This window comes from Lygodium microphyllum, chromosome 14 (assembly GCF_053477565.2).
Source record: "Lygodium microphyllum isolate KBCC chromosome 14, Lygodium_microphyllum_v1.1.10, whole genome shotgun sequence".
NCBI classification, from domain to species: domain Eukaryota; kingdom Viridiplantae; phylum Streptophyta; class Polypodiopsida; order Schizaeales; family Lygodiaceae; genus Lygodium; species Lygodium microphyllum.
Window position 1 is genome coordinate 111,044,272 of NC_141148.1, and position 13,053 is coordinate 111,057,324.

The window sequence follows — 13,053 nt, forward strand, 5'->3', positions numbered from 1 at the left end:
ATTGCTCTTTCATCCCGTCAAGAATCGGCATCCATCCGGCCGTCCATCTTCATCCTATTCCTTCAAGCACGAACGGGGGCTAAGAGGAGAGAGAGAGAGGAGAGAGAAAGACTGGTTTTCTCTCTCTTCAACCAGTCCACCATTGCGGGAGCGGAGACCGGCGAATTGATCGGCACATCATCTTCATCAGGCCTGGAGGTCCATAACCATGGCTTCTTTGTGAGCCAGCAATCGATTGTGGGGGGGGGGGTCGCGTTTTTTTTCGGCGGCTGTTTTCAGCCGCCGCCCCCCCTCCATATCCACGATTTTTTGAGGGGGGGGTGCCAAAGGTCACCCCCCCTCCTTCACACCTTTTCAAATTTCCATTTTGGACCCCCTCTTGGGCACCCCGGCCGGTTTCGGGCCATCTTCCGCACCCGGACTCGGAACTTCGATCTGAAAATTCCTATGAGCTCGTCTCAACATCCCGGACAGGCCTGCAGCTTCACTGACTGGCACAGGCGCACGGAAAAATTATGAAAATTCACGGAGTGTCGCACGGGCGCCCGTCAAGCACTTAATGCTTAAAATCGTCCTAGGTCGAGCTGCCGCCTTCGTGGTTGAGCATTTTCCCCCGCATTTCCATATTTTTCCCCTATTTTTAGGCATGTTCCGGGGCCTAAAATCCATCCTTCAGGTAGCCATTAGTACTCGGCTTGGAACGCTTGAAACAATAAGCGGTCCGAGGGTCTCGGCGGTTGAGTGAAAGCTCCCACACACCCCCTCCTAATGGGTTGTCCCACATTCAACAAGTGCTTATTTTTTGCATGAAGTTAGCAAAGACATTAGGCACATAAGACAAAATGGAGTAGAATTGAGCTATGGAAAGAAGCTGAATGGATGAAATTTGGTTTGAGATTGCAAGGCCATGGCTTTGAATCTCCCATTCTTTTTTCCACTCTTTTCTAAATCAAACCACCTAGATGAGACTTGCATGTGGTCTAATATCCTCTACACTATTATCATATTAACCTTGGTAGCCCCAAGAACCTCATCCTTCTTTGGACTCACCCTATCTTTTACCGTGATTATGAGCTTCTCATCAAAGGGCTTAGTTGCTACAAAGAACAAGTCCTCATTCGAGAAAGGGCTTGTGTTTCTATTCCTAGAGAATTTAGTCCTCAAAGCCTAGAACCCTAGCTGTGCTTTGACACAAACCTTAGGGTAATGATATCTCTCAATGGGCTATAAGTCCTATGTCTCAGTCACATTTACTTGATGTATGAGAGCTTAAAGAAGAGGTAGACTTTGGAATAGTTGTGGGCATAGCCTCATGTATTAGATATCCAAGCTTCAACAAAGGCGTCATTCACATGAATATCCATCCATATAGAGAGCATAAGGTCCCCTTGGATCTTTCCTTGGCCTTTGATTTCGTCCAAGAATTACCATTGAGGGGCCAATGGGCTATCAGGTGGAACTCTAGTCAAGATGTCTTGTAGATGAAGCCATAGAGTACCCATGAAGTCATCCTTCTTAGAGATGTCTTAATCCCACGCTATGCTCTTCAATACAAGCCTTCCAACAAATCTTTCCTAAATTCAAACCCCAAACTCCATTTAGGATTCATACTCTTCTAATTAATGAGTCTTGTTGAAATATCAGAGTGGCAACATGAAAGTGTGTGCATAGGAGGAAGACGAGAGCTCAAGAACAAGAAAAAGATCTTGCTTAGTAAGTTGCTCAAGTACAACTAGAGTGCACTCTCTCATCTACATTGAGAGTGATATTTTGGTTGTTTATATAGCCACTAGAAGCTAGGGTTAGTTGTCCTCTAGTCCATTCACACATCACCTTCCCTCATGCACCCTTGCTTACATAAGGTTCCCATGCTATACCTATTAGGAGACATAGTTGGCCTCCAATTATGAGTTAGGACATTTACTGGTGATATGTCTTGTTTGCTTACATTTGTTGATTGTTAGGATATTTTTTCCACTAGTTGCTTGTAATATGTTTGTTTTTATTGCAAAATAAACATTTAGTAGAAACATTATGGAATAAGAGTTGATCATGGGTTGTTGAGGTAGATGCTAAGCTAGTGTTGCCTTCCTTTTGATTTATTTTCTCCTTATCTAGACAAGACTAAGTGACACCTTCAAGTTTAGGTTTTGGTAGATTTGTTGGGATAGTTACAAGAATTGAAAAGACCTTCCTTACAACTTTTAAAAGTATTGCAATGGCATCTTCTTTAGCAATTGGAGCTTGAACTGAAGCAAATTGGGCCATCTGTCCCTTCATGTGGGAAATGAATTTTCCCAAGTCTTCTCTTTGCTTGTATTCCAAGCTAAAGAAATCTATTTTTTAGGAATATTTTGGAGTTTTTTTCTCTTACACCATACAATTTCTTGAGCTCATCCCTCTACTCCTTTGCAGTTGCAAGTTGATCAATGTGGTGGATTAAGGATTCATCCAAGTGCAACATTATTATTGCTTGGGCTTTCATCATCTTCTACATCTATAGGGTTGGATGCATCAATGTCCTTGGTCCCTTTAATAAAGGGCTAGTAACCCCTCTCCATTATTTTCTATTTCACTAATATCTGCCATGGGTGAAGGTCTCTTCCATCAAACTTCTAGATTTGAGATTTTACATCAACATAGGTAATGATAGGAAGGTCTTATCGATTGCACAAGGCAATGGCAGTGTCTAATCCTTTACAAGGTGGGCAATAGAAGTGGAAGTTGATTGATGTTTGAATCGTCAGATATGAAGGTGAAAGTGATGAAGTGATCTATGTGTTAATACCTTACAATAGCCTTACAAAAGGAAGATAATGCTTTAGTGAAGCACTTAGTGAATGTGCTTGAGGGGTAAAAACACCTCAAGATCTATAAATAACCAACAAGAAAATGATGCTTTGCATTACCCTATGCTTATACTTTTTCATAGATTTTACAATGGTATAGAAGAAATGATGAGATATAGGTTCAGGTATTGACCATATATTTGAAACAAATGCTTGTCCACTTGTGCTACTTTAAGAGTTTCTTCCAAGTGCTAAAACATAAAGAAGCTAATTCCCACAAAAATCCATTAAACTAAAAATACACGAAATACACTAAAATGCCAAGAAACCATAGCTTAGGTAGCTAGGCATGAAATGATATTACCAATGTTGGTTGAGAATCAAATGATGAGACGTTGCAGCATGGTATGCACCCCAAGCTATGGTGGCCAAAAGTATGCACCCTCTTAGATGGTAGGAAGTTGAGACCTCAAACATGTAATGTTGTAAAATGGCAAAAAGATCCAAGGCTAGTTACAACTTAGCCTTTTATACTTAACCCTAGTAGGCTAAATATTGGCTAAGGCATTCAGGTACTTTTACTCTATTACAAGCCATCCCATCCTAGAATATCTTTGTCCTCAAAGCTGAATTGGGCAACAAGATACAAGAATGAGTACATGAATATCTTGAAATAGATGAAGTCATGTTAAAATAGGAGTCCATGTTAAAGAATACCAAATAAGTCGATGAAGAAAGACTATGTAAATGGAACAAACTATTGTAGGCTATCCAAAATAGGCTAAAGTACAAATCTGGCCATATCTTGAAGTAGAAGTGTCCAATTTCCATGTGTGAGGTAGAGGAAAATATGCAGTATCCAGCCATGCCATCAAAATCAAATCTTGATGAAGATAAAGCATTTGACTTCATAATAGAAATTTATTACAGCAAGTTGATTACTGTCCAGTGAATAAACTATCCTCTTGAAGAAGCCATGGAATTTGTTCCAAATATGAAGCATGTTACCAAGAAGATTATTCCATAGGCAAACCCTTCCGCTTAATAAGATACTCCACAAGAACTCGGTTCCTTAGAACTTTCTCCCACTTAACAATAATCTTTTTTGGTTCATAAATGATCAAACCATCTTCATCAAGGGAAGGTAGTTCTTCAAGAACTTGGATTTTAGGGCCAACATACTTCTTGAGTTGAGATACATGAAAGACATTGTGGATGCATGTAGTTAAAGGTAAATCAAGTTGATAGGCAAGATCCCCAACTCTCTTAACTATTTGGTATGGACCATAACACCTATAAGCGATTTTATTATGTCTTTCCTTAAGAGAAGCATAATGGGATTTTGGAACCTTCAAGAAAATCAATTCACCTTTATCGAACTCCACATGTCTTCTTTTCTCATCTGCATAGGCCTTCATTGTCTCTTAGGCTTTTCCAATGTTGTAATTGCATTGCTTCATAAGAGTCTTCATCTTCTCTAACTCTTCACGTGCATTAGGATTTACATCATTCATTAAATAATTTAGAAGGCACTCAAACCTTGTAACCATATAATGCTTCAAAAGGAGACATTCCAATACTCATGTGACAAAATTCTGCAAGATGAAGCCAATGGTCCCATGCACTTTGTGTGTCATGGCAAAAATGATGCAAATAAACGTCTATCCATTTGTTGACCCTTTCAATTTTCCCATCCGTTTGTGGATGATAAGCTGTACTAGGAGTCAAAATAGTCCCCATAGAAGAGAATAAACTCCTCCAAAATCTACCCATAAACTTGGTGTCATGATCAGACACAATCTTCATTGGCATTCCATGAAGCTTAAAGACTCATTCCATAAACTGATCAGCCACTTGCTTTGCTATCAATTGAGCCTCTGTTGGAATGAAATGGGTTGATTTAGTTGACCACTACCACATAAATGCTATCCCACTCGTGCTTTGTTGTAGGAAATCCCATTAAGAAATCCATGCTAATATTAATTCACTTCCCATGAGGAATAGGTAGTGGTTGAAGCAAACCACCAAGTCGAAGTGTGGAATCCTTATTTTGTTGATATAGAAGACAACTCATGACATAGTCTTTAACATCTCTCCAAATTCCTTTCCAATAAAAGCTCTTATGAATATAATCAAATGTTTTGAACAAACCATGATGTCCCGCTTGTTAGACTTCAAGCTCAGCTTTCTATCTTTGGTATGACAGTACCCGACACTTGAGTTGTCCAATTGTACTACATGATGTGGACATTTAATAAGTCGGTGCTTAGGACTTGGTTGTTTGGTGTGAATGGTCCTTGAGACCTTAGGTTGTAAACAGTCATTTGAGTTACGGGAGTAATATATGATAAAAAGGATACGTGAAAGAGCATACTGCTTCTCACTGTGTGTTAGCTCCAACCTCTCTCTCTGACTTTTATCATGGTATCAGAGCCATGAATGGGCTCTTTGGAGGATGGCATTGGTGGAGCAGATCCTGAAGCTTGAAGACAAAGTATGTTCCTTGAAGAAGTAGGCTGCCATTAACCTCATGTGAAAGGTATGCATTTCAGTTTGAGTCTCTGGAACTGTCAAACCTTGTTGGGGGTTGCTTAAGGGATCAAAAACATATAGTAGAGCCTATGAATGATGTCATTCATGCTCAGCATGAGCAACAAATTACAAACGTGGAGCTAGAATTTATGTGCCTATTTTTTTATGGCAAGGATTGGATAGCTCAAGTCATCCATTGGTGTACTCTATTGCTCATGAAGGAGGAGCAATGCTATGTAAAGCTTAGAGAAGCTTGTTTGAGCATGGTAAAGTGGGTGCTAATCTTCATAACCAGCTTATATTCAAACAGATCACGTATTTGGGGGTTGATTGCTACCTACACTCTATTGGTCTAACCCAAGGCATAGGAAGGGTGGATAGCGCTCTACTACTTGATGAATCACCTGTCAAGGGATATGCAAGAACCCATGGTATTGATGCTTTGTCTTGAGCTCATCTTTGAGCTACATGGTTATGTACAGATCTGAAAATAGGAACAGACCTGTTGCCAAACTTCTAGGGAGACATACTCTTGAAGTTTGGAAGCTATCTAACATGTACAATGAACTCTTTTGAAGCATAGGCATACTTGGCAAGGTACAAGTGTTGTCTCTCATGCTTTTGATCTTGGGTTTGGAGTGTCAAATGCTCAAAGTTTGCATGGAATAATAGGCTAAAATCTGTCCAAAATTTTCTAGCACTACTACAGGGCACGGTTTGGTCCACAAATGCCTTTTGAATGATGCAAATGTTGAGTGTTGAAATGACTTGTTTTTTGGATGATTTTTGTTGTTTTTGAGAGCTGAATGGTTGATTTTATGGGATGATTGATTGGTTTGGAAGTGGTTTGAGAGTGTTTTGGATGATATTGAGAGTGTTTTGGAAGATCATGATGTTTGTTGGTGGTTCTGTGATGTTCTGATAGGTTCTGAATGGTTCTGTATACCTTCTGTTTTGTTCTGTTTTGGTCTGTTTTTGTTCTGATTGTCTTCTGTTAGGAGGGGTGGAGTATTGATTGATGAAGAATGAGATATTGTGAAAGCTTAGTGAATGGTTTGTGAGAGTTTTGAAATGGTTTGAGAGTGAGTTATGTAGTTTTGATGACCTTCTGTAACCTTCTGTAGGTCTTCTGTAGAGCTTCTGTTCTGTTCTGTTCTGTTCTGTACTGTAACTGTTCTGGTACTGTTCTGTAGATTGTTCTGTAAGTGTTCTGTGGAATGTATGTGTGATTTTGGGAAAGTTTTCTAGCCTTGGAAAGAGGTGAATACAAGTGCAAAAGAGCTGGAGGAAGTGGAAGAAGTAGCTGTTGAAGACTCAAGAGAAGACTAGAGTGAAGTGACAGTAGTGAGCTATGAAGAGACACTGTAGTGGCTCTGGTGACCTTTCATATCAGACATACCTCTTGGGAGGGGTATCCACGACCTAAGAGTGATTATTGAGAGTAATTTTGAGAGATTGTAGTGAGGATATGATGTATTATTGATGGAGTGTGTGAGAGAGAGTCAGAGATAGCCAATTCTATTGAAACAGAGTGATTGTATATGAGAGATTGTAGAGAGGATATGATGTATGATTGATGGATTTTATGAAGATATTGAAGATGAATACTATGTGATGTATTTCCATTCAAAGATGGTGTATTTCTTTGCTTTCTTTGTGATATTGATGGATTTTGTGAAGATATTGAAGAATATGGTTGATTCTATTAAAAACCGTGGGAGATCTACATGATGCTGCATGAAGATTTGTTGTGCCTGGTGTTCTTTTCTTCATTGTGATCATATGAAACATGATAAACAAGCTTGTTGATGTTACAAGATAGATTTTCTTGCAAGAGAATTCCCTTTTCCTGGGTGTTCCTCTCGGGGCTCCATGTTTTTGGTGCGCAGCCGGGGAAACTTGCCATCAACAAGCACCAAAAGAGGCTGAAAATGAAGGAATTGGCATTGCCAAGAAGAGAAGAATTCAATGGATGTTTGTAAAATTCCTTCTTCCACTGAAGAGTTGGAATTTCTCATAATAAAAGCCACTTTCCACAAGAAGTTCATCCCACAATGGCGGAAACACATCACCATCATGATGCATGCTCTATGTGGTGAACAATTTCCTCTTCCTATTGAAGCAGCAGAAACTTGCATCTTGGTGGCAAACTGTTTGGGAACAAACTGAAGAACAGAAACAGAGAGAATGAACATCCATGGAAGATTTGGCATTCATTGAGAAGTTTCCAGACAACATCAAGTGGGAGATTGTGAAGAAGCTTCAGGAGTCTTGGTCTGTAGAGGTTCACAGGGACAAGAAGGAAAAGAGTTGGAATTTGTTCGTGGATGCTCAACAGCAAGATACATGGGATGCCTGGTGTACTGATAATCTTCTGTTTGTTCAATTAGCAACCCACTGGAAGTTGGTAGACAGAGTGTTTTTCACAACATACACTATTGAAACCATCAGAAGCTGGCATTACTATGATGATGGCACCACCACAATGCTCAGACGTATGCATTTTGACACCTTCAGAACCGAATACCTTCCCCTGTGCAGTGGCATGAAAGCAGAATTTAGGGACGTTGAGAGGAAAGAAGTAGAAGAAATGTTGGCAAGAGAGTCCTCCAGAGACTGAAGCCTTCTGTTAACCCTCTGTGGAGCACTAACAACATAGTGGAGTCAACCCCCTGATGAATGACGCAATAAAAAGGCAAGCGTTAGAACGAGTCCAGAGGTACGTGAGAAGAGAGAAAGCAAGAATCAGAGCCGAGAACGAGCTCGCAGCAGAAGCAGCCTTTGACGCCCTTGCGAAACTCTTTACAGAAGTCCCAATGGCACATCAAGCCCTTCCTCCTCCTGCTGGAGGTCCACTTCCAAGCCAGATCCGTCCTGGAAATATTGATGACAGACCAGCGAATGTAGTCCCATTGCCAGTTTTTAAGGGAGAGTACAATGAAGACCCCGATCTTCATGTAGCAGAGTTTATGGTAGCATGTGTGGCTAACAATGCCAGAACCCCTGAGCATTGGTTAGCAATATTCCCCGCCACTTTCAAGGGCGCGGCGTTTCAGTGGTATGAGAGACAAGCAGCAGGAACTTTTGGCACATGGGACGACCTGAAGTTGGCCTTCCTCACTAAATTCAGGCGTGAAGGCTTTGAAGAGCGGATGAGAGAGGAATTTATGAACCTAAGTCAGTCCTCTGGAGAAAGAGTGGAAGCTTATGTCTCAAGAATGGAATCCATCCTGAAGAGATGGACTAACCATAATCTAGATGATGGCATTCAGAAGGGAGTGTTTCTCAGAGGATTACAACCAGAAGTCCGTAAGTTTGTGGAGCTACAAAGACCAGCCACCCTGCAAGCTGCAACAGAAGGTGCAAGACTGTACGATGAAGTGGAAGCTAGATTAGCAATGAATACAGGAAGAGGAGTCTTACCTCCTCTGGTGCCAGGAATGATGTACCCACCAAATGCAGTCCCAGGGACTGTTCCTTATCCATACCAACAGATGCCCCCGGTCTCACAGTACAGTGCACCAAATCCACAGTGGCCACAATCCATGCCTCAAATGATGGCCCAACCACCACAACAACCATGGTCCCAACCAATTTCCTCAATGCCAAATCAGCAGCAACAGTGGAACCCTACCAACTGGAGTCAACAGCCAACAGTTCAAACAGGAGCTCTGAATCAGAACCAGAACAGAGACCCCTCTGTACCAGCCCAACCCGTTTATGCAGTGATTACAGAGACTCCTCAAAACCCTCCTGTCAGTACGTCTGGAGGAGAAAGCTTGAAGGATTATTTATCCAACTCCGTTGCAAACATAAAAAAAGAGTTGATGGATGTGATTACAGAGCAACTACAGACGCTGAAAGTGAACACAGCGAGCATATCCAACGTTGCAGGAGCAGGAAGAGATGTGATGCGGTCAAATACTTGGTGTGGTAAGTGTCATCAAGCAGGCCATTTAGCCACTGAATGTACATGGAAACCAACTATCCCTGGAGCCTTCTGTTCCTATTGTTTGCGGAAGAACCATACAGAGGACATTTGCTCCCTAAAAGAGATGCATGATAGGAGAAGAAAGGAAGAAGACGCAAGATTTAACTTGCTGGAATCCAAAATGACAACACAAGATATTGGACCCAAGCCTAGAGAGTTTGGTCCTAATTTCGGACCCAGAAGATTTCCTTCTCAAAGTTACAGAGGAAGACAGTCTGGCGGTGGTCAGAGGTCAGAAGTGGAGTGTTACAGATGCGGAGAAAAGGGCCACATCTCACCAAATTGTCCAAATCCTCGAAGGTCAGTGGATTACAAGCCCTTATGCAGTCGATGCAAAGGAGAAGGCCACACTGCAAAAGACTGTCCAAGCCCAGCCCCAGTGAAAAACAGTGCTACTGATAGTCCGTCCAAGGCCCAAGAGCCTACCTCCAATTTGGTAGAATTGGAAGTTGCTGCCATCACGCGTGCAAAGCAGAAGGAACCACCTACCCAGAAAGAAAATAACCCTCCTGCCAGAACAGTGAAGTTCAGTCTTCCACCAGAAGAACAGAACAGAACAGAGCCTAACAGTGTCGTACAGAGCCCTACAGAGCCACAGAGAGTTACAGAGACAGTTACAGAGACAGGACCAGAGGTCCAGGATACAGAAGAGGAGGAAGTGCCAGAAGTGGTAGAAGAAGTTTCTGTAATGCCTCTGTTGGAAGAAAGAGGGAAAATGAAAATGGGTGTTGCCCCATTTCCTAACCGGTTAGAGAAGCCAGTGGATCCTATTAAGGAATACGATCTGGTTAGAGATCTAGATACCTTTAAACCAAACCTCACATTCCGACAATTATTGATGTTGTCTCCCAGTTGCCGAAAAAGGTTCAAAAGTATACTGACAAAAAGACGTGGTTTAAGGATTGCTCCCTCAACAGTGACAAAGTCCAACAAGGCTCCAGAGCCTGTCAAAGAAGTGGATGTGGCTAATGCTTTCCTAGATCCGGGTACTCCAGAGACTGGCGTGTGGATAGAAGGCTGCTTCATTGCAAATGCACTGATTGATGGTGGTTCATCAGTGAACATTATGACGGATGTGACAATGAAGGATCTAGGCTTACAAGGTGTGCAACCAACCCAATGGCTCATCAGACTGGCGGATCAGAGTAGAATCAAGCCTTTGGGCATTCTCCCATATGTGAAGACTACTGTGGCTGGAAAAGATTATTGGCTAACCTATCTGGTGGTGAAGCCAAACTCTTATGGTACATCCTATCCTCTGTTACTGGGCAGACCATGGCTTTTTGAAGCCAGAGCAAGGACGGATTGGTTTAAAGGAACTTTGACCTTGGGTCGAGGACCCAACAAAGTGGTGCTGAAACTGTATGGTTCTCAAAAAGGACATGGCTCCACCTCCTTGGAATTATCTTCTGATTCCCCTAACGAGGCTACAGATGGAACGTCAACAGACGAAGATGCTGTCAAACAGATCCTTCCTAAGAAAATGGTGGCACATTCCTTAACAGTGGATACAGTAAGCCGACTTCCAAAGGATGTAAAGCCATTATCAATGGGTGAATACTTCCTGCCTGAACCAGGCATGACTTCTGAAATCACTTCTGATAGTGAGATAGAAGCATGGATGTACTGCTCTCCCTGTTACATGGCCACAGCAGAGACAGAAGCAGAGACAGAAGCAGAGACAGAAGCAGAAGCAGAGACAGAAGCAGAAGCAGAAGCAGCAACAGGAGCAGACGCAGAAGCAGAGACAGAGACAGAAGAGGATGAATATGATATGGACGAAGAGAATGATGAAAGTGAGCCAGAAGAGTCTATCCCCCTTGAAGAGGATACATTTGGGGAAGAAGTTCCAGAAGCATCAGAAGCCGATGAGCTCATGCTATGGGACAGAATGGCGATGGTACCATTTGGTCTGGTAAATGGATCTTCTCATATGCAAAACCTTTATAAGAAATGGATGAAGAAGAACAAGCCGTCTTTCAAGTGTGGCTCCTGCCGTCCTAACCTATCTTTGCCAAAGAAAGATGATGATGATGCACCGTGCCAACAAGCACCAGTCCCATCAACCCAACAAGCATCAGAGGGTCCCTGTTATGTGACGTTCCTGGATGTATCATCAGAAGATGAGTCTTCAAGCCACGAGGTAATTAATTTTGAAACCAAATCCCATTCCAACGTCTTAAGGAGCAACCTAAGTCTCCACCAAAAGACGAAGTTGGTTCTAGTGGGACATCAGAAGAGGATACCACTCCCTTGAAGGAGTCGGATCTGTATCCAGAAGCAGTCCGCGGGACCTTCATTCGTGAAGTAGAAGGTGAAAGGCAGTTAACCTTTGTGGATTCAGAAGGCACTGAACGCCACTTGAAGGTGGGTAGCAGTCTCCCAGAAGAGGAGTTGTCAACTTTGTACAACTTGTTGAAAGAAAATTTGGACGTGTTTGCATGGTCTTACAAAGACCTAAAGGGGATTGATCCCACAATATGTCAACATCATATTGACTTGGAGCCTGATGCCAAGCCAGTACGGCAACGACAGAGGCGAATGAACCCGAATTATTCCACATTGGTGAAAGCGGAGCTGCTGAAGCTTCTAGAAGCCGAGTTCATCTATCCAGTGGCAAATAGTGAATGGGTTTCACCCATCGTGGTTGTACCCAAGAAGAATGGCAAATTGCGCATATGTGTGGATTTCCGAAAGCTTAATTCCAAGACGAAGAAGGATCACTTTCCTATCCCTTTCACAGACCAACTGTTGGACACAGTGGCAGGACATGAACTTTATTCTCTCCTGGATGGATTCAGCGGATACAATCAAGTCCAAATCGCAGAAGAAGACCAATCCAAAACAACCTTCACCACAGAATGGGGGACCTACGCTTACCGAGTGATGCCATTTGGGCTCTGCAATGCCCCTGCTACGTTCCAACGAGTCATGATGGCTGCATTTCAAAATCATCTGCACGACTTTATTGAGGTATATTTGGATGACTTTTGTGTCTATAGTTTGATCCGTGAACACTGGGACCACCTGGAGCAATGCTTTGATCGATGCCGGGAGTATGGGATTTCCCTCAACCCCGACAAATGCATCTTTGGGGTCTCTTCTGGAGTTCTGTTGGGCCACATTGTCTCAGCACAAGGGATATCAACAGACCCTGCAAAGATCGAAAAGATTGCAGCTCTGAAAGCACCCACCAACCTCAAACAGTTGAGGGGATTCCTAGGCCATGTGGGTTACTACAGAAGGTTCATAGCCCATTTTGCGACAAAGGCAACTTCCTTGCACAAGCTTCTGAGGAAAGATGCAGAGTTTACTTGGACAGAAGAATGTGACAAAGCCTTCCACACTCTGAAGCAGTGTCTGATAGAGGCACCCATTCTGCAACCTCCTGATTGGACGAAAGAGTTCCACGTACACACTGATGCATCAATTGAAGGCTTAGGCGCAGTCCTTTGCCAAAAGGGCTCCTCAAAGTTGGATCAACCGATCTATTATGCAAGCCAAAAAGTCACTGATAGGGAACGAAACTATACAGTGACAGAGCTGGAGTGCTTGGCAATGGTGTTTGCCCTGGAGAAGTTTCGCCATTACCTCCTATCTACCCACTTTAAATTTTATGTGGATCATGAGGCCCTGTCCTTCTTGATGAACAAAGCAGATGTGAAAGGACGAATGATGAGATGGCTCCTTTTATTCCAGGAGTTCGACTTTGAGGTGATTACTAAGCCTGGTCGTTCCCAT